The sequence below is a fragment of the Thalassophryne amazonica genome, chromosome 14 (assembly GCF_902500255.1).
Source record: "Thalassophryne amazonica chromosome 14, fThaAma1.1, whole genome shotgun sequence".
In the NCBI taxonomy this organism is placed as follows: domain Eukaryota; kingdom Metazoa; phylum Chordata; class Actinopteri; order Batrachoidiformes; family Batrachoididae; genus Thalassophryne; species Thalassophryne amazonica.
Genome location: NC_047116.1, coordinates 1,619,387 through 1,644,643, shown reverse-complemented (window position 1 = coordinate 1,644,643; position 25,257 = coordinate 1,619,387). Strand labels below are relative to the sequence as shown.

The window sequence follows — 25,257 nt, the reverse complement described above, 5'->3', positions numbered from 1 at the left end:
GCTTCGGTCAAACCATGTTTTCAGTGTGTTAATTTCTTCAGTAATTTCCTCCAGAACTATCTGCCAAACTAGAAAACTGCTGCATCCTAGTAAGAGCAGAATACTACCGGAATGAATGTGAATAAGTTGTTTTATTTCTCACTAAGTGGATGCTACACTCACTGCAGTTTATTGTCTGGAATAGTCCCAGATTGCATTTCAGAGCTTCTAGAATTCAAACATTTCCGTGCTGATGGTGTTGGAGGTAATTTTGGGTTTCAGCTTCTTTTTTTGTTTTTCACCACTTTCATCCCTGAATATGTGAAATCGTGAGTGACTTTTGTGCAGATTAAAGTTACTAACTGGGACTCCTGTCTTGTTGCGAGAAAGAAAGGAGAATCGTCCTCCGTTCTGTTTACACAGCTCCAAACGCTGCGCGATAGAATCCAGTCTGAATTAATAACTTCAAAGAGAAACACCGTTTTGTTTATTTTTATTTATGTCCAGAGATCAAGGATACAGTGACCAATTTCATATTTATTTACTTTAAGACTCAATGAAATACATAGAAAACCTGTAAAGCCTACTTTTAGTACAAAATTCACGAGGTATCGATAAGGGAATCGATAAGGAATCGGATCGATAAGCAGAATCGATAATGGCATCGATAAATAAAATCTTATCAACACCCATCCCTAGTCAGGATTGAGGGAAAGATAAATGCCGCAATGTACAGAGACATCCTGGATGAAAACCTGCTCCAGAGCGCTCTTGACCTCAGACTGGTGCGACGGTTCATCTTTCAGCAGGACAATGACCCTAAACACACAGCCAAGATATCAAAGGAGTGGCTTCAGGACAACTCTGAATGTCCTTGAGTGGCCCAGCCAGAGCCCAGACCTGAATCTGACTGAACATCTCTGGAGAGATCTGAAAATGTCTGTGCACCGACGTTTCCCATCCAACCTGATGGAGCTTGAGGTGCTGCAAAGAGGAATGGACCAAACTGCCCAAAGATTGAGTGTTGTTAGAAGGAAAGGTGATGTAACACAGTGGTAAACATACCACTGTCCCAGCTTTTTAGAAACGTGTTGCAGGCATCCATTTCAAAATGAGCAAATATTTGCACGAAAACAATAAAGTTTATCAGTTTGAACATTAAATATCTTGTCTTTGTGGTGTATTCAATTGAATATAGGTTGAAGAGGATTTGAAAATCATTGTATTCTGTTTTTATTTACATTTTACACAACGTCCAAACTTCATTGGAATTGGGGTCGTACAATAAAATTTCACCAAGAGTTCTAGGTATTAATATTATTATTGCTGCTGTTGTTCTTAACAAATGTATGATTTTTCAGTATATAAGTAGCAACGGATTACAAATTACAGGACCTCCCAACTATACTCCAGAAAATATGCTATGTAATAAAAATTAATTCTTTCTTTTTCTCTTCATTGGCTTCCTGTTAATTCTAGAATAGAATTTAAAATTCTTCTTCTTACTTATAAGGTTTTGAATAATCAGGTCCCATCTTATCTTAGGGACCTCGTAGTACCATATCACCCCAATAGAGCGCTTCGCTCTCAGACTGCAGGCTTACTTGTAGTTCCTAGGGTTTGTAAGAGTAGAATGGGAGGCAGAGCCTTCAGCTTTCAGGCTCCTCTCCTGTGGAACCAGCTCCCAATTCAGATCAGGGAGACAGACACCCTCTCTACTTTTAAGATTAGGCTTAAAACTTTCCTTTTTGCTAAAGCTTATAGTTAGGGCTGGATCAGGTGACCCTGAACCATCCCTTAGTTATGCTGCTATAGACGTAGACTGCTGGGGGGTTCCCATGATGCACTGTTTCTTTCTCTTTTTGCTCTGTATGCACCACTCTGCATTTAATCATTAGTGATCGATCTCTGCTCCCCTCCACAGCATGTCTTTTTCCTGGTTCTCTCCCTCAGCCCCAACCAGTCCCAGCTGAAGACTGCCCCTCCCTGAGCCTGGTTCTGCTGGAGGTTTCTTCCTGTTAAAAGGGAGTTTTTCCTTCCCACTGTAGCCAAGTGCTTGCTCACAGGGGGTCGTTTTGACCGTTGGGGTTTTACATAATTATTGTATGGCCTTGCCTTACAATATAAAGCGCCTTGGAGCAACTGTTTGTTGTGATTTGGCGCTATATAAAAAAATTGATTGAATTGATTGATTGATATTTGGCCATGGAAGACTCCACTGAATTTAGGAGGTGGTCCGGATCCAGGTTGGTGATGTCAGAAATCTCTGATCGCTCTTGTTAATTTAGTATTTTTCAAAGACATAAGAGTCACAAAGTAATGTGTAAGGACTAAATAGAATGAAACATATAGGACTCAAGTCACAGTGTACAACAGGCAAGAAACAATGACGAGACATGAGAGATGGTAAGTACAAACCAATTTCAAGGTCGGGCATTATTACAGCACTCTCTGGTGGCCATTTCTGGTCAGTGAAAATGTCACAAAACTCGGTTCAAAGGGGTCAGACTTGTCAATGTAATGTACAAAGGTACATTTCAGGTCAGCCTGAGGTGTAAATCTCTTCGTTCCAGGCAGTGAGAGCCATCAGCAGCAAGTTAGAGACAAAACCAAACCAGCTGATTTCAACAGACAATCAACACAGCCACAGTGTGTTTTCACCGAGCCACCAGTCTCAGAAGTACAAATTCTCACCTTCAGATTCGCCACGTTGCCGGAAGTGATGTTACCCGACTTCACCAATATCTAAAACCTTCGAGGCACCAAATAAAGAAGTGCAGCAAGACAGAAAATACAAAACCGTAACCCCCTTTATTCAGGGACGGGGTCTGTCCAGCGGTCCACATGAAGTGAAAGAGGTGCTCAGTTGCCATCAGGACATTACAGGGTCCTCTCAGTATCCTCTCACAAACCGCCATGATCGTGGTGAAGCATGAAGCCACACCCGATTTCCACAGAAGAGTCGCCAAGGTCGGGAGCTGCACAAATATCACAATGGCCATGTAAAAATACCGCAAGGCTGCCCAATGGGCACACAATGACTGCGGCAACAGCAAATGGCCCAGTGACATATGATCAGAGTGACATGAGTTTGGACATAAACTCAGGGGAAAAAAGAGCAATATCATTTCAACGTCACAGCCAACGAGCACAATGTGTGCTGTGATTTTTATGAATAAAGTTCATGCTATAAAGTCCAACATGAATTCCTTGTCAGCTGATGTCCACCAAGTTCATCAGAAACTTTGGTGTGTGTTCAAATCTGAGCCATCAGGTGCAAAGAATTTGTCTTCTACTTCTGCTGTGGCTGATGGTTCATTCTAGGCTTCTGAAAGCTCTGGTGTCAATTCAGGACAAGAGGACATGAAGCTCGACTGCCTCTGAAAGGACATGGCATCACATCAGGCATGTCAGAGAAGTAATCTGAGCCCTGATTCCTGTTATGATGACAACCTGTAGCACTAACTAAAACCTGTCACCATGGAATACAAAACCAACTAAATGTTAAATGAAGCCTTTTTCCACATTTCTGTACATGAACATTTAGTTTGAATCATGTGTGCCAGTTTTTTTTTTTTTTTTTACTGCCTTGCGCCTGACAGCAGCTGCATTAAAAAACACCTGATGTGGAACATTTAAATATATGCGAGTAGCTACATTAAGTTTATTGTGGACTCGCCACAGTTTTGTCCTTTTTCCATGAATTCTAGAATCCAGAATTTGACTCACAGAGCACCAAGAAAACCAAAAAGTGAGTTTTCTGAAGAGGACAACAGTCATGTGAATTCCATTCCCTGCAATGTTTTTTTTTTTAATCAGTTTTTATTTTTCATGGGTCAGTTGTTTTCAAGCCATAAAAAGTCCAGTGAAAGGTGTTAATTATCCAGTGATGTAATTTTTTCCTGTAGATTCATGCTGCCTGTGAATGACAGGGAAACACACGCACACGAAACAAATCCAAACTGACGAGCATGAAAAATTAAGCATTTAATATTTACAGTGGGGAAAATAAGTATTTGATCCCCTGTCAGTTTTACAGAATGGAGAGATCTGTAATTTTTATTGCAGGTACACTTCAACTGTGAGAGACAAAATCTAAAAAAAATAAATAAATAAATAAAAAAAAAAATCCAGAAAATCACACTGTATGATTTTTAGATAATGTGCATTTTATTGCATAAAATAAGTATTTGACCCCCTACCAACCAGCATGAATTCTGGCTCACACAGACCTGTTAAATTTTTCTTTAAGAAGTCCTCTTATTCTGCAATCTTTACCTGTATTAATTGCACCTGTTTGAACTTGTTACCTGTATAAAACACACCTGTTCACACAATCAATCACACTCAGTAACAAAAACTGAGTACCCCAACTATTTTGAAAATGTAAGTGGAAATAACCATGATATGAAAAACATAGTTAACAATTTTAACCATTTTTTTGTGAATGTTGGTCCACAGCTGTCTGCTGGGATTCCAGACCATTCCCAAAGTCAGCCCTTAGCAAATGACACTATGATTAAGAATCCATTTTCAGTGTTTCTCTCTGCAACCAATGAACAGGAAGTAAAAGAAGTAATTCTCAAATGTAAAAGTAAATATTCCACAGATTGTGATGGTATTGATATGTCTTTAGTAAAGAGAATTGTTGACAATATTGTAATTCCATTCACCCATATTTGCAACTTGTCTTTCCAGTCTGGTTGTTTTCCTAGCAAAATGAAAATAGCAAAAGTGATACCATTATTTAAAAATGGAAACAAACACACTTTCACCAATTATCATCCAATCTCCCTCCTCCCTCAGTTTTCAAAAATTTTGGAAAAATTATTCACTTTTCGGCTTGAAAATTTTATTAACAAAGATCAAATAATAAATGAAAGTCAATATGGCTTTAGGTCCAAAAGAACTACTTCTATGGCAATAATGGAGGCTGTAGAAGAAATAATGAATGCTCTGGACCATAATAAATATGCAGCTGGTATTTTTATTGATTTTAAAAAGGCGTTTGATATGATTAACCACTCAATTTTGATTGGCAAACTTGAAAATTATGGAATCAGAGGAGTAGCTGGGAACTGGATACGAAATTACCTGACCGGAAGGGTACAGTATGTAAAAATGGGAGATTACGCATCTGAACATCTTGGTATTACCTGTGGTGTCCCCCAGGGGTCAGTGCTGGGTCCAATTTTGTTCAATCTTTACATTAATGATATATTCAATGTATCAAAATTTTTAAAGCTAATTCTATTTGCTGATGACACAAACATTTTCTATAGTAGTTCAGATTATAACGAGCTTTTGGAAACTGTGAATGGGTGATTCTTTAACTACGGGCACTATTGGCCTTGTAAATGTAATTTCCACCACACCATTGCCTTACAATATAAAGCGCCTTGGGGCAACTGTTTGTTGTGATTTGGCACTATATACATGTGCTCTGATGTCACTGTTTATCTCCATAGAAACTACCCAAACAATCTTTCATACAAACTGTTTAAAGGGACATTACAGTGTTGTGGTGGAAATTACGGCAATAGTGTGGGACAACTACATTTTGTTTAAAAAAAAATCACAACAGTTGTATGACATTGAATACCCCAATTATGTTTTGATTATTTTACTGATATTTTATTCAGAGATATTTTAAAACATTAGAAAAAACATTTCTTTACCATTCATTTTTATCATTGAAGATTAAAAGTCTGAGTGTGGGACAAGCACAAAACGGCAATATTTGCATATAATGATGCTGAAAAAAGGTGAAAAAGTCATCATATACTACTAGAACAAATTTCTTAAAACACTTTCATTGTAAAGATAACTATAAAAGTGTGAAATTTCCCCTTTTTTCTGTTTTTCATACAATATGATCAAAGGACATAAGTGCCCATAGTCTAAGAATCACCCGAATATGGAAATGAAAATATTAAAGAAATGGATGGACACCAATAAATTACTGTTTAACTTAAGTAAAACAAAAGCTATGATTTTTGGTAATTATAAACATAGAAATGAATTACAAATGATTACTGATGGTGTACAAATTGAAAATGTATCGAAAAATAAATTTCTAGGTGTAATTATGGACAGCAAATTATCATGGAAAGCCCACATCAGGCACATAAAAACTAAAATATCTAAGAACCTCTCTATTGTAAACAAAGACCAGAATGCACTCCGTATTTTATATTGTTCTCTGGTTCTCCCCTATTTCACATACTGTGTCGAAATATGGGGCAATAACTATAAATGTTCAACAAATCCGCTATTCTTATTGCAAAAAAGAGCCATGCGGATTATTCACAAGGCTGGTTTCTTATAGCACACCCATGATCTTTTTATCCAGTCCAAATTATTAAAATTTCATGACCTTGTAAAATACTGTAATTATGCTATTTAAAGCATGCAATAATCAACTTCCAAAAAATGTGCAAAACTTTTTTTCTCACAAAGAGAAGATTTATAATCTGAGAGGTAATGGAAATTTTATTTTACCTAAGGTACAAACCACTCGTAAAAGTTTTTGTGTGACAGTATGTGAGGTTAAAATGTGGAATGCTCTGGATCTACAGTGAAAGCTTTGCCCAAATATTCACAAATTTAAGTCCTTGTACAAAAATGCAGTTTGGTCAGAATATAGTCATAGTAGAGTTTAAATGTCTTGTTGTGCACTTGCCTGTATCAGTGTTGTGTTTGATACCTGACTTTTCCTTTCCATCGTTGGTATGTGAGTTCTTTCTATTGTATTACCATTGTTGGTAACATTGTTCTCACCATTGCTGGTATGTAGCTTGTTGTTTCTTATATGTACATTTAATGTATTTACTAATCTATTCTTCATTAAGTTATCAATATTTTCAATGTGAATGACTTGCTCCTTATTTTGGTGTGTTATTTATTTTTGTTTTGTTTTTTGTTTTTTCTTTATTGATATGGAAATTGGAAGTCAAATATGAGTTCAAGTTAAGTATTATTATAAGATAGGGGTGGGATTCAATAAGTTTTCTTCTTCCCACTCCTTTTCGAGCAAAAATGAAATGTATCTGACTGTATAATATGTACTAGGTACATGTATTTTGTTTACACTGCTCGTAATGAATTAATTAATAACACTCCAACCTGCCCCCATAGCCAAGACCAAAGAGCTGTCTAAGGACACCAGGGACAAAACTGTAGACCTGCACAAGGCTGGGATGGACTACAGGACAACAGGCAAGCAGCTTGGTAGAAGACAACAACTGTTCTGATTATTTATTAGAAAGTGGAAGAAACACAAGATGACTGTCAATCTCCCTCGGTCTGGGATTCCATGCAAGATCTCACTTTGTGGGGTAAGGATGATTCAGAGAAAGCTCAGAACTACACAGGAGGACCTGGTCAATGACCTGAAGAGAGCTGGGACCACAGTCACAAAGATTACATTAGTAACACATGATGCTGTCATGGTTTAAAATCCTGCAGGGCAGCAAGGTCCCCCTGCTCAAGCCAGCACATGTCCAGGCCCATTTGAAGTTCACCAGTGACCATCTGGATGACCCAGAGGAGGCATGGGAGAAGGTCATGTGGTCAGATGAGACCAGAATAGAGCTTTTTGGAATCAACTCCACTTACCATGTTTAGAGGATGAGAACAACCCCAAGAAAACCATCCCAACCGTGAAGCATGGGGGTGGAAACATCATACTCTGGGGGTGCTCTTCTGCAAAGGGGACAGGACGACTGCACCGTATTGAAGGGAGGATGGATGGGGTCATGTATTACGAGATTTTGGCAAACAACCTCCTTCCCTCATTAAGAGCATTGAAGATGGGTCATGGCTGGGTCTTCAGCATGACAATGACCCCAAACACACAGCCAGGGCAACTAAGGAGGGGCTCCGTAAGAAGCATTTCAAGGTCCTGGAGTGGCCTGGCCAGTCTCCAGACCTGAACTCAATAGAAAATCTTTGGAGGGAGCTGAAACTCCAAACCTGAAAGAGCTAGAGAAGATCTGTATGGAGGAGTGGACCAAAATCCCTGCTGCAGTGTGTGAAAACTTGGTCAAGAAATACAGGAAATGTTTGACCTCTGTAATGGCAAACAAATGTTTCTGTACCAATTGTTAAGCTCTGTTTTTCTAGGAGGTCAAATACTTATTTTATGCAATAAAATGCAAATTAATTATTAAAAAAAAATCATACAATGTGATTTACTGGATTTTATTTTTTAGATTCTGTCTTTCACAGTTGAAGTGTACCTACGATAAAAATTACCTCTACATTCTTTGTAGGTGGGAAAACCTGCAAAACTGACAGGGGGTCAAATACTTATTTTTCCCCGCTATAGCTGCTTTGCTCACTAACTCTCTCTGCGTACATGAACAGTGAGGAAATATGACGGCAAACCACTAAAATCCAGCATACATATATGTCAAAAAAGCAGCAGATCTCCATGGAAATGTGATGTCATCTGTACTGCACAAACTCCACGTGAGACATCAACACACACAAGGGCCACTGAAGCAGTTACACAGAAAGGTGTTTTTATGTCACATCTGCAGATCAGGTGTGTTTTAAGATGCACAACAGACTCACAGTTCTGCTGCCATCCAGTGTAAAGGGGGCCAAATGTCAGATTAAACAAATGTGCTGTAAAAGATTTGGACACCCAGTATTTCACTTCGCTACAGGATTTCTACCAAGAACGGACAGGGTTAAGGAGCGAGCTGATGAATTGAGGGTGAAGGACATTTTCAGATAAGCAGGTCCTTTAAAATGAGGTGCTGCGCACGATGGTACAAGAATTTAAAATTTTATCCTGAAAATAACTGAGATGTGGTGAAGAGACACGAGCTGAGGGGTGGTCAGGGACCATTACACTAACTTTGTCAACAGCCTGCAGATGACCGAGTGCAGACCTGTCTGTTACACCGAAAAGGAAGTTATGACAAGAAACAACACTATACAAAACATCAAAATGTTATTGAATAAATAAAACAAAAAAAACAACGGACTTTGTAGGTCTGATGAAGGTACTCGTTTCAATGCTGAAATCTGCTTTTACTGTCAATGTGCACGGCCCCAATGATGCTGTCAAACTGAATACTGATCCAAATACCAGCAACTAAGAAACAAACTTATGGGTAAACAGGAGCAATCAGAGTTTTCTGATGTCCGTCAATCCAGATCTGGATCACCTCCAAAATTCCATGCTCTATCATCTATCTGTGGTGCAAATTTGGTGAGAAGCCGTGAAGCATTTTTGACATAATCCTTCAAAGCATATATAAAGTGAAATCTTGAACCAGAATCTGGATCCGGATCGCCTCCAAAATTTAAAGGATTCTTCCATGGCCTAATATGTATGTGTGTTGAAAATTTGTCAAAATCCGTGCAGCAGTGACGTTCAGCTTAGAGACTACCTGGTACGGTCTCTGTGGGGTCCGCAGGGACAAATTGTGGGTCCTCTCTTCTGTTGCATTTATATGCTCCCACTGGCAAAGCAGAAGTCAATTCAATGTATTTAATTTCTATAGCGCTAAATCACAACAAAGCTGCCCCAATGTGCTTCACACAAGTAAGGTCTAACCTTACTCACCCCCAGAGCAACAACACAGGTGACAGTGGTAAGAAAAAAACTCCCTCTGATGATCCTGAGGAAGAAACCTCAAGCAGACCAGATTCAGAGGGGCGACCCTCTGGTTAGGCCATTCTACCAATTACAAGATTTTGCAAAGTTTTACAAAGCTGAAAAAACAGAAAATCACACAAGATCATAATATAATGAAGATGAAGAGTCCACACAGGTGTCAGACCAGTGGCGCCCCCATGTGGTGACTGGGGGTGGCTACAGCCACCACCAGATTACTCTGAGCCACCCCTCAGCCACCACATGAGGGCGCATTGGATTTGTGTGGATTTAGGGAATATATTTTAAATCACAACAGTTAATGTGAAAACGGTGTTAAAACAATAATAAAAAAAAAAATCAGTGTTTAAATATATGAATATACTGTAAATTCAGTATATCAAATAGTTTTTTTTTTTTTTTTTGGTTGGGTATGCCACCCTAAGATTTTGCCTAGTCCCCACTAGCCACCCTTAGAATTTTTTTTTTGCTGGCGCCACTGTGTCAGACTGGTGGAGTTGCCTTCAGAATTCACAAAATCATCTGAAGGTTTTAACTGTTGTGCTGATGATGACACTCGGCTGCTTCTGTTAAACCAAATCAGATGAACACACTGAACATTCCACATGATGGCCAAACCCCATGCAGCAGACAGTATCCAGATTTGCTTTGTTTGTCTTTAAATGGTAGAACTGTAACAAAACAATTAATTATCAGGATGATGATACAGAGACAGATCGAACAAACAAACAAGAGCGCAGACAGAGCGAACAAACAAACAAGAGCGCAGACAGAGCGAACAAACAAACAAGAGCGCAGACAGAGCGAACAAACAAACAAGAGCGCAGACAGAGCGAACAAACAAACAAGAGCAGAGACAGAGCGAACAAACAAACAAGAGCAGAGACAGAGCGAACAAACAAACAAGAGCGCAGACAGAGCGAACAAACAAACAAGAGCGCAGACAGAGCGAACAAACAAACAAGAGCGCAGACAGAGCGAACAAACAAACAAGAGCGCAGAGACAGAGCGAACAAACAAACAAGAGCGCAGAGACAGAGCGAACAAACAAACAAGAGCGCAGAGACAGAGCGAACAACAAAACAAGAGCGCAGAGACAGAGCGAACAAACAAACAAGAGCGCAGAGACAGAGCGAACAAACAAACAAGAGCGCAGAGACAGAGCGAACAAACAAACAAGAGCGCAGAGACAGAGCGAACAAACAAACAAGAGCGCAGAGACAGAGCGAACAAACAAACAAGAGCGCAGAGACAGAGCGAACAAACAAACAAGAGCGCAGACAGAGCGAACAAACAAACAAGAGCGCAGACAGAGCGAACAAACAAACAAGAGCGCAGACAGAGCGAACAAACAAACAAGAGCGCAGACAGAGCGAACAAACAAACAAGAGCGCAGACAGAGCGAACAAACAAACAAGAGCGCAGACAGAGCGAACAAACAAGAGCGCAGACAGAGCGAACAAACAAGAGCGCAGACAGAGCGAACAAACAAACAAGAGCAGAGACAGAGCAAACAAACAAACAAGAGCAGAGACAGAGCAAACAAACAAACAAGAGCAGAGACAGAGCAAACAAACAAACAAGAGCAGACAGAGCGAACAAACAAACAAGAGCAGAGACAGAGCGAACAAACAAACAAGAGCAGACAGAGCGAACAAACAAACAAGAGCAGAGACAGAGCGAACAAACAAACAAGAGCGCAGACAGAGCGAACAAACAAACAAGAGCGCAGACAGAGCGAACAAACAAACAAGAGCGCAGACAGAGCGAACAAACAAACAAGAGCAGACAGAGCGAACAAACAAACAAGAGCAGAGACAGAGCGAACAAACAAACAAGAGCAGACAGAGCGAACAAACAAACAAGAGCAGAGACAGAGCGAACAAACAAACAAGAGCAGACAGAGCGAACAAACAAACAAGAGCAGAGACAGAGCGAACAAACAAACAAGAGCGCAGACAGAGCGAACAAACAGAGCGAACAGAGCGAACAAACAAGAGCGCAGACAGAGCGAACAAACAAACAAGAGCGCAGACAGAGCGAACAAACAAACAAGAGCGCAGACAGAGCGAACAAACAAACAAGAGCGCAGACAGAGCGAACAAACAAACAAGAGCGCAGACAGAGCGAACAAACAAACAAGAGCGCAGACAGAGCGAACAAACAAACAAGAGCAGAGACAGAGCGAACAAACAAGAGCAGAGACAGAGCGAACAAACAAGAGCAGAGACAGAGCGAACAAACAAACAAGAGCAGAGACAGAGCAAACAAACAAACAAGAGCAGAGACAGAGCAAACAAACAAACAAGAGCAGAGACAGAGCAAACAAACAAACAAGAGCAGAGACAGAGCAAACAAACAAACAAGAGCAGAGACAGAGCGAACAAACAAACAAGAGCGCAGACAGAGCGAACAAACAAACAAGAGCGCAGACAGAGCGAACAAACAAACAAGAGCAGACAGAGCAAACAAACAAGAGCAGAGACAGAGCGAACAAACAAACAAGAGCAGAGACAGAGCGAACAAACAAACAAGAGCAGAGACAGAGCGAACAAACAAACAAGAGCAGACAGAGCGAACAAACAAAGTTAAAATAAACCATTCTTCCAGGGTTCGCGCAGATTACGTCTTGTAAAGTTTGTGAAACCTTCCGGAAAACATCAAAACAAACACGTAGACGGTTTAAAGTGTTTTGACTGTTGAACCTGTTTATCTGGTTTGTTTCTGACACAGAAACGGCGCCAAAAACAGAGAAACTCTTACATTAACAGTTATGTCGATCAGCTGTCTTAAATCAGTTTAAGTGAGTTTAAATCGGTTTAAATCACCTGCACGTTCGTCCAAACTTTTCTAAAGTTTCTTGGTTTCTTCCAACAACTCAACTTCCGCTTCCTCAAACCCACTGTGGCGCGTGCGGATAAGGCGGGACAGGGGCGTGTCCTCGACCTGCGCGTCACGTCCAGCAACGAGTGTGTTAACAAGATTAAAATTCAATTTAGAAATCTTCTCACTTACGAATATTAAAATTAAATTTAAACCTTCTCTCACTTATGAATACTAAAATCAAACTAAAAATAAACCCTCTCATTTATTAAGATTAAAATTCAATTTAAAATCCTCTCACGTATTAATATGAAAATTGAGCTGAAAAGTCCTCTCACTTATTAATATTAAAATCAAACTAAAAATAAATCCTCTCATTTATTAAGATTAAAATTCAATTTAAAATCCTCTCACGTATTAATATGAAAATTGAGCTGAAAAGTCCTCTCACTTATTAATATTAAAATCAAACTAAAAATAAACCCTCTCATTTATTAAGGTTAAAATTCAATTTAAAATCCTCTCACGTATTAATATGAAAATTGAGCTGAAAAATAAACCCTCTCATTTATTAAGATTAAAATTCAATTTAAAAATCATCTCACGTATAATATTAAAATTCAATTTAAAATCCTCTCATTTATTAATATGAAAATTAACCTGAAAAGTCCTCTCACTTATTAATATTAAAATCAAACTAAAAATAAATCCTCTCATTTATTAAGATTAAAATTCAATTTAAAATCCTCTCACGTATTAATATGAAAATTGAGCTGAAAAGTCCTCTCACTTATTAATATTAAAATCAAACTAAAAATAAATCCTCTCATTTATTAAGATTAAAATTCAATTTAAAATCCTCTCACGTATTAATATGAAAATTGAGCTGAAAAGTCCTCTCACTTATTAATATTAAAATCAAACTAAAAATAAACCCTCTCATTTATTAAGATTAAAATTCAATTTAAAATCCTCTCACGTATTAATATGAAAATTGAGCTGAAAAATAAACCCTCTCATTTATTAAGATTAAAATTCAATTTAAAAATCATCTCACGTATAATATTAAAATTCAATTTAAAATCCTCTCATTTATTAATATGAAAATTAACCTGAAAAGTCCTCTCACTTATTAATATTAAAATCAAACTAAAAATAAATCCTCTCATTTATTAAGATCAAAATTCAATTTAAAAATCATCTCACGTATAATATTAAAATTAAATTTAGAAATCCTCACACTTATTAATATTAAAATTAAATTTAAAAATTCCTCTCACTGATTAAAATTAAAATCAAACTAAAAATAAACCCTCTCATTTATTAAGATTAAAATTCAATTTAAAAGTCCTCTCACTTATTAATATTAAAAATCAAACTAAAAAATAAACCCTCTCATTTATTAAGATTAAAATTCAATTTAAAAATCATCTCACGTATAATATTAAAATTAAATTTAGAAATCCTCACACTTATTAATATTAAAATTAAATTTAAAAATTCCTCTCACTGATTAATATTAAAATCAAACTAAAAATAAAGCCTCTCATTTATGAAGATTAAAATCTCTCACTTATTAATATTAAATTTGATCAGAATTGTTGTACAGTCTCTGTAGTTATATTTCCTTGGGTGGTTTCTCCAAAATTTGTCGAGACATCCTTCAAATGCTTTTGTTGTCTTTGCATTAATAACGTCCTCGGACAGATTGCTCCATGCATCTGTGGTTCATAAGAAGTAGGAGTTTTTTTTTCTCAAATTAGCTCTTAGTCTTTCTTTAAAGAGTTCCATGTGGTGTGTTCTGGTGTGGGAATTGCTCCTGAAGTTTCATACTTCCTCTGTGACTTCGGGGTCATATTTATTTGTGGCTACTTTGTATAATTCCATCATGTCACCCCTCAGTGTTATGTGAGAGAGGCAGTCCCAGATTCTTTAATCGCTCTTCGTACAAGTTAATTCTTGGAGATCATCCTGGTAAAAGGACGCTGTACATTTTCTATAGATGTTACAGTTGTATGTAAAAGTTTGTGCCCCCCTGATAATTTCCATGATTTTCCTTTATAAATCATTGGTTGTTTGGATCAGCAATTTCAGTTAAATATATCATATAGCAGGCAAACACACTGATATTTGAGAAGTGAAATGAAGTTTATAGGATTTGCAGAAAGTGTGCAACATTTCTTTAAACAAAATTAGGCAGTGGTGGGCACAGTTCCGATAATCCAATAACAGATAATTATCAAAGATAATGTCTTCATTATCGGATTTTCTTTTTAGATACCTTTAAAAGCCATTATCAGATCATTATTCTAACGTAGTAAACAAAGCTAAACAACAGCAAACATTTTTAAAATTTAAAATCAGTTGAGCACCTACCTCTTAAAAGTTTCCTAACAGATGTCTAGTTTTACTCTCTGCAAATATAAAAGCGCTGCTTCTAGGAAAAACTGCACTATCTGCAGACAAAGGACAAGCACACGCACACAAAACATTTCTTTTAACACCATACTGATACACTGGCAATATCACCCAAGTCATCCAGAGGTATACAGGTTTAACTTATGGTTCAAATTTTAACCAAACTAATTTTGGACAAGTTATTTAAAATTACTCTCATGTCTAAAGTTTTATAAAGTGAAAATATCAGATATAGGTTTTAGTTTTAAAGTAATGTGCTAATTTTTAAGGTTTTAGTGAGCACATGCTGTGCCCAGCAGTGCATTATGGGTAGGATAGGGTAATCTCAGTACGTTCACGACAGGACAAATGCATTTCAGACACTCTGTTCAGGCTCCACGGACAACAGTATTAAACTCTAGTGCCTAAAACTCTTGTGAATATATTCTCTGGGTTTATAGACGTTATTGTATTTGCGTTTGTTAAATTCCACGCATCTTAAATGTAGCAGACACGGATTATCTGGAATTTTGTTTTGGCAAGTTTTCAAGGCCTCTACTGCCATCTACTGGCCAGTAGTGTTCATGGCAGTTCATGGCAGTATTCATCCTGAAGCTGAGCAGACACTGTATAATATTTTAAATCACAAGTTAAGTTTTTTCAAACTAATTTACAAAAACTCTCGATGGGAGACATCAAGGTTTGAAAACAAAACAAAATGACAAAAAAAAAAAAAAACATTACAAGACAGGTCTGCGGTGTTTGCACATGCACAGTGGGAGTGGTTGGATGCTTGTAGCTCTTCAGCAGCAGGATACCCTCACGACGACTGACCAGAATAATATCAAACAGGTTTGATTTTCATTCGACCATACGATCGGCAATCAGGAGGTGGTCGTGAGTTGTTAAACACAGCTTGTTACTCCATGTGCACTATGCAATGCAGGACGCGCGATTAACCTGAAACTCGGTCAAAAAAATTCTCGCACAAATGAAAAATCATCTGAAAAAGGGCCAAAACTCACACAGTGTAAAGCCAACATTTATGTGTCAAGACAATATTGAGTGCACATTTTACAACATCATCAAACGTGCACACGGCACTAATAAAACATGCGCACATTCTCTCCACATGCAAAACATTTTGCAATACTTCCAGGGCTCTATAAAAATGCCTTTTTTTACAAATAAAAAATGGAATATTTTACAAAAGCACATTTATCTCTAAACACCAACACATGACACACGTCACATTAATGTGTTGGTTTACATAATGATTAACTCAACCAATCAGTGTTTAGCAGAGGCACTTTTACCCAGAATCCTTTGTGATCTGTCTGTGTTTGTTACAAAACCTCAGAATTAGTGCATTATTCAACATTAAAAGATATATGTTATATTTTAGCTTTGTACAAATGACAGAACTGACATTAATGGAGTTATTCTATCAGTATTCACACCAAACCATAAGTCAGCATGACTTTATTTTCCAAGACCTCCACCTGACCGGAGCATTGTGATTGGTAGAAAGCTGCTCTTTGTGGTTGCTCTCAGAGTGCTTCTGTGCTGGAAGCTGTGTAGTAAATAAGAGCTTCCAGCAGGGGGGCAAGATGCTCAAACATAAAAGTGTGGGCTCATTGTTTAGGTCTTTTATCACTTTTGAAGTGTCTAAAAGCAATTGTGGTGTTAAAACTCAAATTCAGCTTGTTAGTAGTTGCAAATGTACCAGAGACAATACTGGAATTTATCAGTTATCTGTAACTTCCGATACATTTTTGGGTGGTTTATCTTTATCAAAGATAACTTTTCAGTTATCTGACTATCTGTTATCGAAGTTAATGTTTTGCCCACCACTGAAATTAGTCAGGTGCATAAGTTTTGGCACCCCAACAGAAAAAAATACATCAATATTTAGTAGATCCTCCTTTTGCAGAAATAATAGTCTCTAAATGCTTCCTATAGCTTCCAATGAGAGTCTGGATTCTGGTTGAAGGTATTTTGGACCATTCTTCTTTACAGAACATCTCAGGTTTGTTGGTTTGTGAGCATGGACAGCCCGCTTAAAATCACACCACAGATTTTCAATAATATTCAGGTGTGGGGACTGAGATGGCCATTCCAGAACGTTGCACTTGTTCCTCTGCATGAATGCCTTAGTAGATTTTGAGCAGTGTTTAGGGTGGTTGTCTTGTTGAAAGATCCAGCCCTGGCACAGCTTCAACTTTGTCACTGATTCATGAACATTGTTCTCAATAATCTGCTGATATTGACTGGAATCCATGTGACCCTCAACTTTAACAAGATTCCCAGTACCTGCACTGGCCACACAGCCCCACAGCATGATGGAACCACCTCCAAATTTTACTGTAGGTAGCAAGTGTTTTTCTTGGAATTCTGTGTTCTTTTTCAGCCATGTATACCGCCCCTTGTTATGTCCAAATAACTCAATTTAATTTGATCAGTCCACAGCACCTTATTCCAAAATGAAGCTGGCTTGTCCCAATGTGTTTTAGCATACCTCAAGTGACTCTGTTTGTGGCATGTAGACAGAAAAGGCTTCCTCTGCATTACAGCATCATACAGCATCTCTTTGTGCAAAGTGCGCTGTATAGTTGAACGATGCACAGAGACACTATCTGCAGCAAGAGCTTGTTGTAGGTCTTTGGAGCAGGTCTCTGGGTTGACTATGACTGTTCTCACCATCCTTCACTTCAGCTTATCTGAGATTTGTCTTGGCCTGCCACTTCGGGCCTTAACTAGTACTGTGCCTGTGGTCTTCCATTTCCTCACTATGTTCCTCACAGTGGACACTGACAGCTGAAATCTCTGAGATAGCTTTTTGTATCTTTTCCCTAAACCATGATGTTGAACAATCTTTGTTTTCAGGTCATTTGAGAGTTGTTTAGAGGCTCCCATGTTGCCACTCATTAGAAGAGATGCAAAGAGGGGAAACACTTGAAGAGTTCAGGCACAAAACCCTGTATCTCCACCAGACCACTCTTGTTTTAAATAAGGATATTTACCTGATGGAAGTTGTACATCTCCGTGAATCATTCTTTCTTGTTATGAAATGGTTTTGGTGCACTGAACAAAATAACAGAATCTCAAAAATCAACCTTTATTAAAAAATGTGTTAATTAGCAACCTTTAATATATTTGGCTACAAAACCTGGTATCTCCACCAGTCCATCACTTTAATGTACTCATAGGCAGGACGCATTACGAATGTCATATTTGTGTCATTCTTGGCACATTCCTGACATTCTTAATGTGACTTAACGCATCTGAATAGGTTTCTTAATAGTGCGTGTTGGTGCGTGATATTCGTGGTTTTCGTGGAGCATGTTTTTGGCTGTCAAAAAATCTTCCACAAATGTCACGCACCACCCTCATTTCGCCTCATGTCGTGGAGGTCGCAACTGAGTGTGTTGATCCGTCTTGATTAGTGGTGATCCTTAATAGAACGTGACAGCGTTCTTCTCTGACGTTTGCACAATTAAACCCTGCTGCACCGCATTCAGTTTCATTGCTGCAGTATGCTGAAAGAGGACAGAGACGCCATGTCGACTAAAAGTTCACAAGTTGACAGAACTTAACGCTGCAACAGCGTGGAACATTATTCTTGACTGTGCGTAATGGTTCCTGATAATTCTCCACCAACACATTCCATTAATCGTAACACGTGGTAACAGGTTGCAGCAGTTCCTGAGGACACCTGACACCTCTGCCTCAAATCATCACCTCTGTGATCAGCGGCCAAGAATGTGTACTTCGTGGCATTCATGACGTGCCATCATTATGTGGAAATGCAGCATCTGAGAAGCTCTCATGGGCGTCGCAATCTTTGCGTCATGTGACTGAGATACATGCCAGTGAGTGGTGCACTGTTCACTATGTGGTTTTGCACACAAACTGGGATGGCGCTTATGAGGTTCTACATACAAATTGCATCTTGACTTGCATTTACCACAGGATTTATGGGCTGTTGCAGCAGAATTGAACTCTTCATTTGTAAATGACCACCTTAAATATCCTTTCTCGTGATTGGATTCACCTGTGTAAGGAGGTCAAGGGTCAATGAGCTTACCAAACCACTTTTGTTTTCCAATAATTTGTACTAAATGTATTTAAATCAATAAAATGACAAGGGTGCCCAAATTTATGCACCTGCCCAATTTTGTTTAAAGAATTATTGCACACTTTCTGTAAATCCTAGAAACTTCATTTCACTTCTCAAATATCACTGTGTTTGTCTGCTATATGATATATTTAATTGAAATTTCTGATCCAGACAACCAATGATTTATAAAGGAAAATCATGGAAATTATCAGGGGGGCCCAAACTTTTTCATACAACTGTATACTGATGTGCATGGACTTGCACTTGTCTGGATGGAAGTAGAGTAAGTTTTCTTCAGACCACTTGTATACCTCGTTCAGATCTTTTTGTAGATTCTTGCAGTCTTCCCTCGTGAATCGTTCCTGAAATAGCTTTAGGTCATCACCAAACAGATATAAATGTCCCGATTTTACTTTTTTGGGTAGGCCATTAATATACAGAACAAATAAAACTGGGCGAGTACAGATCCTTGTGGAATGCCACTTATCACATCCTGCCAGTTAGAAAATTTGCTGTGGACTTTCGCTCTCTGCTTTCCTTCTGTAAAAAATTCAGTCATCCATTTGAGAATCCTTCCTTTCATACCATAGCTTTCAGCTTTCTGTAGAACTTGCCGGTGGGGGATCTTGTCAAATGCCTTCATGAAATCACAGTATAAAACATCATTGTTGCTGTTCTTGTCCAGAATTTTGGTCCACATATCTAGGACAATCATTAACTGCAGTATAGTAGATCTTCCACGAATAAAGCCATATTATTTCCTGCTAAAGCGGTGGTTAGATTAAATGTGTCGGACTTCTTCTTCTCTTATGATAGTTTCCATTTGCTTCACCACAGTACTTGTTAAACTAACAGAACGGCAGTTTTCAGGGTTATTGTTTTGGTCCTTTCTTATCTATAGCATACAGGCCGAGAACTGCTGGTCATCTGATCCACATAAAATCCTTAGAAGATTGTCTTGCATCAGTGAGAAGCTGGATGTCTAGAAACTTCTTACTTTTAAACTCTGATAAGACTGAAATGATGGTTCTTGGTCCAGTGAGACATCGACATCAATTTGACCAGTTAACACACAGCCTAGGCTCGTGTGTCATACATCACACTGACAAAGTGAGGAACCTTGGGGTAATTTTTGATCCTATGTTGTCCTTTGACCTCCACATTAGAGATATTACTAGGACTGCTTTCTTCCACCTGTGAAATATAGTGAAGATTCGTCCCATCCTGTCTATGGCTGATGCTGAGACCCTGATCCATGCGTTTGTCTCTTCTAGATTGGACTACTGCAATGTTCTATTTTCTGGTTTACTGCAGTCCAGCATTAGGGGTCTCCAATTGGTTCAAAATGCTGCTGCCAGACTTTTGACAGGAAGCAGAAAGTTCGACCACATTACACCCATTTTGGCGTCTCTTCACTGGCTTCCTGTCCCAGTGAGATCAGATTTTAAGGTTCTGTTACTAGTCTATAAAATTGTTCATGGACTGGCACCTTCCTACTTACCTGACCTAATTAAACCCTACGTACCGGCCTGGGCTCTGTGTTCACAGGGTGCAGGACTACTTTGTGTCCCTAAGGTGAATAAGAAGTCTGTGGGTCACAGAGCTTTCTCTTATCGTGCCCCTGTTCTGTGGAATGATCTCCCTGCATCAATAAAACAGACAGATTCTGTGGAGATTTTCAAGTCCAGACTTAAGACGCACTTATTTTCCCTTTCATATGACTAGCATACTGGTATAGTTTTGTTTTACACTTTTTACTCTTTTAATTCATTTTATTAGTAATTGGAGCGTACCGCGGCCTCAACTTTACCTAAATTCTGGGTCTCTTAGTGAAGTTTAGGGCTAGTGGCCGGCGATCACCTTAGTATTTCTTCTGTTTTTCTTGTTTAATGCTGACAAATTATACTGTATTTCTTGTCTTTCTGATGCCTGATTCTGTTTTTTTTCTCTCTGTGTGAAGCGCATCAACGGAACTTTGTTGTGATTTGGCACAATATCAATGGCATAATTTGAAATTGTAGCAGAGATGTGACATTTTTTTGTAATCAGATGGTAATTTCCGTGTTTCCAATGAGCCGTTGAATATTATTGACAGAGGTTTCTTGAGGACATGGCAGAATTCTTTTAGAATTCTCGGATGGACTTGATCCGGTCCTGGTGACTTGGAACTGTTTAATCCTTTAAGCTTATTACATACAATGTCCTCGTCCTCGCTTGTCCTACAGGTCTTACTGGTTTTATGACACCTCACTTGTATCTACAAGATATTTTTTAGTAAAAACTGATGTCTTCAGCCTTATGCTGGTCTCCCTTCGCCAAACTGTCTTCCTCGTGTATTCGGTCATGTGTGCCAGTTTTAGTTTTCATTCTTTTTCTGATGTGGCTCCAAAAATTCTTAGGGTTGCTTTTTATCTCTTCCAAAGTTTTCTTCTCATTTTGTTTTCCAGCACTTCACGTAATACTGTTAACTTGGTTCCTTACTTTTCTGTACTCTAAGTGAACTTCATAATTTTGCTGTTTTAAGCATTTTCCTCCAGAGTTTGTTCTTCGACTTTTCCTTTTCTCACACTTTTTGATTAAGTAGTAATTTGTAGAATTAGTCGTATGCTCTTCATCTGTATGTAATCCTGTTTGGTTTATTTTTAGGAAGATATCTCATTTTTCTTGTACAGTCAGTGTCTAGGAAAGCTTCAGGTTCTTCAGACACCACCCCCTGTTGTAATCATATTGGGTTGTGTCCTCTGTAAAGGCACTGAATTTATTGTTCAACACAGAATGATCACTTGTCCCTCTGGGGGCATCGATGGTGTGGTCATGGATCACATAGTCCTCATTAAAAAAAACTCTCAGTTATTAATATAAAAATGACATTTTAGAAGACCCTTCTCATTTGTTAATATTAAAACTTAATTAAAAAGAAGAAGGGCCTTTATTGTCATTGTACATAGAACCAAATCTGTCCTCTGCATTGAACCATCCTAATTACACTTAGACACAATCCAACCACTAGGGGCAGCTACAGTCAAGCAAAATATCTGACCTGTGAAAAAAGTGATGTGGGAGGTGACAGCGATAAGACAGCAGGTTCAAGGCAACACCAGAAAACGTGTTCCTGAAGTCTGGAAGGAAGGACGAGGCCACATACAGTAAACACAGCCTGCTGTTACAGTCCGAGGATCAGGTCTACACCTAAGAACGTGATCAATCAGCTCAGAAACAGTAAGGCCACGTGCCGTTAATTAGTCTGAAATCTGCCACACTTTGCCACTGTGACCGTGTCCATGTAAACACACTGCGCTCCACTGCTCGCATGCTGCCCAACCGCTGTGCAAACACTGGCTACGCCATGCCACCTGGCCCCTGGATACGGGTGGTGAGTCAAGTCAGCTCATTCACAGAGGTCAGAAATTCCAGGACCAACTCCAGACATCCTGGTCAGGGTTCAGTTTTTAACCTTAAAAACCCTAAAGGTTTTTAACTGTGGGAGGAAACCCACACAGACACAGGGAGAACGTCCAAACTCCACACAGAAAGACAGGAAGCGAACCCACCACCTTCTTGCTGTTAGGCAGCAGTGCTAACTGCTAAGCCACCCTCTGATTTATTAGTATTAAAATTAGACTATAACAAACCCCTCATTTATTCATAAACTAAAAGAAAGAACACACACACACACACACACACACACACACACACACACACACACACACACACACACACACACACACACACACACACACACACACACACACACACACACACTCTCATTTGCAACCACTGCAGGGGTCTGGAGCCTATCCCAGCTATCACAGGGTGTAAAAAACACATTTAAAATTAAAATCAAATTAAATTAAATAACTGACAGAGGGACTGGAACTGCATCTGAGGTCCTGTGGACACTGTGCCAGACCGTCATGGTGAAGAAAGAGCGCAGCCAGAAGATGAAACTCTTGAGTTCCTACGCACACCTAGGAGCATGAAATGTGGGTAACAACTGAACTAATAAGGTCATGGTTACAAGTATCTGAACTTACACTCGGTCACAGGGTGTCAAGTTCGATTAAAGTCCCCGTAAAGATTGGTGACGGCATTCAGATCCAGCAACTTGCTGCTCACACCATCGTGGTTCCATAGTGTGGTTTCATAGTGGTGCGGTTCTATTATGTGGTTTCACACCCATGTGGTTCCATAGTGTGACATTACACCGATGCAATTCCATGGTGTGGTTTCACACCAATGGGGTAGCTATGCATAGTGTAGCTTTGGACTGACGCAGTTCCACACTGTGGTTTCATAGTGTTGGTTTACACCGATGTGGTTCCATAGTGTGGTTTCATAGTGTAGTTTCACACTGATGCAGTTCCATAGTGTGGCTTTACACCAATGTGGTTCCATAGTGTGGTTTCATAGTGTGGTTTCACACCAACACAGTTCCATAGTGTGGCTTTACACAGATGTGGTTCCATAGTGTGGTTTCATAGTGTGGTTTCATGCTGATGCAGTTCCATAGTGTGGCTTTACATCGATGCAGTTCCATAGAGTGGCTTTACACCGATGCAGTTCCATAGTGTGACTTTACGCCGATGCGGTTGTGTAGTGTGGCTTTACACCGATGCGGTTCTGTAGTGTGACTTTACACTGATGAGGTTCCGTAGTGTGGCTTTACACCGATGCAGTTCCGTAGTGTGACTTTACACCAATGCGGTTCCGTAGTGTGACTTTACACCGATACAGTTCCGTAGTGTGACTTTACACCGATACAGTTCCGTAGTGGGACTTTACACCGATACGGTTCCGTAGTGGGACTTTACACCGATGCGGTTCTGTAGTGTGACTTTACACCGATGTGGTTCTATAGTATGACTTTACACCGATGTGGTTCCATAGTGTGGCTTTACACCAATGTGGTTCCATAGTGTGGCTTTACACCAATATGGTTCCATTGTGTGGTTTCATAGTGTGGTTTCACACTGATGCAGTCCCATAGTGTGGCTTTACACAAATGTGGTTCCATAGTGTGGTTTCATAGTGTGGTTTCACACCGATGCAGTTCCATAGTGTGGCTTTACACCGATGTGGTTCCATAGAGTAACTTTACACCGATGTGGTTATATAGTATGACTTTACACTGATGTGGTTCCATAGTGTGGTTTCATAGTGTGGTTTCACACCAATGCAGTTCCATAGTGTGGCTTTACACCAATGTGGTTCCATAGTGTGGCTTTACACCGATGTGGTTCCATGGTGTGGTTTCATAGTGTGGTTTCATAGTGTGGTTTCACACAGATGCAGTTCAATAGTGTGGCTTTACACAAATGTGGTTCCATAGTGTGGTTTCATAGTGTGGTTTCACACCGATGCAGTTCCATAGTGTGGCTTTCCACCGATGCGGTTCCATAGAGTAACTTTACACCGATGTGGTTCTATAGTATGACTTTACACCGATGCGGTTCCATAGTGTGACTTTACACCGATGCGGTTCCATAGTGTGACTTTACACTGATGCAGTTTCATAGTATGACTTTACACCGACGCGGTTCCATAGTGTGACTTTACACCAATGCGGTTCCATAGTGTGACTTTACACCGATGTGGTTACATAGTGTGGTTTCATAGTGTGGTTTCACACCGATGCAGTTCCATAGTGTGGCTTTACACCAATGTGGTTCCATAGTGTGGCTTTACACTGATGTGGTTCCATAGTGTGGTTTCATAGTGTGGTTTCATAGTGTGGTTTCCCACCGATGCAGTTCCATAGTGTGGCTTTCCACCGATGCGGTTCCATAGAGTAACTTTACACCGATGTGGTTCTATAGTATGACTTTACACCGATGCGGTTCCATAGTGTGACTTTACACCGATGCGGTTCCATAGTGTGACTTTACACCGATGCGGTTTCATAGTACGACTTTACACCGATGCGGTTCCATAGTGTGACTTTACACCAATGTAGTTCCATAGTGTGACTTTACATCAATGCGGTTCCATAGTGTGACTTTACACCAATGTGGTTACATAGTGTGGTTTCATAGTGTGGTTTCACACCGATGCAGTTCCATAGTGTGGCTTTACACCAGTGTGGTTCCATAGTGTGGCTTTACACCGATGTGGTTCCATAGTGTGGTTTCATAGTGTGGTTTCACACCGATGCAGTTCCATAGTGTGGCTTTACACCAATGTGGTTCCATAGTGTGGTTTCATAGTGTGGTTTCACACCGATGCAGTTCCATAGTGTGGCTTTACACCGATGCGGTTCCATAGAGTGACTTTACACCGATGTGGTTCCATAGTGTAGTTCCATAGTGTG

General features: G+C 39.3%; 1 protein-coding gene across 1 annotated transcript in view; it reads right to left on the bottom strand.

Annotated features, from left to right (window-relative positions):
* The window catches only part of itprid2 (ITPR interacting domain containing 2), a 115,076-nt gene extending 102,542 nt beyond the window's left edge, over positions 1 to 12,534 (bottom strand). The window contains exon 1 of the mRNA XM_034186303.1: positions 12,439 to 12,534. The gene's annotated coding sequence lies outside the window, so the exon portion shown is untranslated. The remainder of the gene's footprint in view (positions 1 to 12,438) is intronic.
* Between the last annotated feature and the right edge of the window lie 12,723 nt (positions 12,535 to 25,257).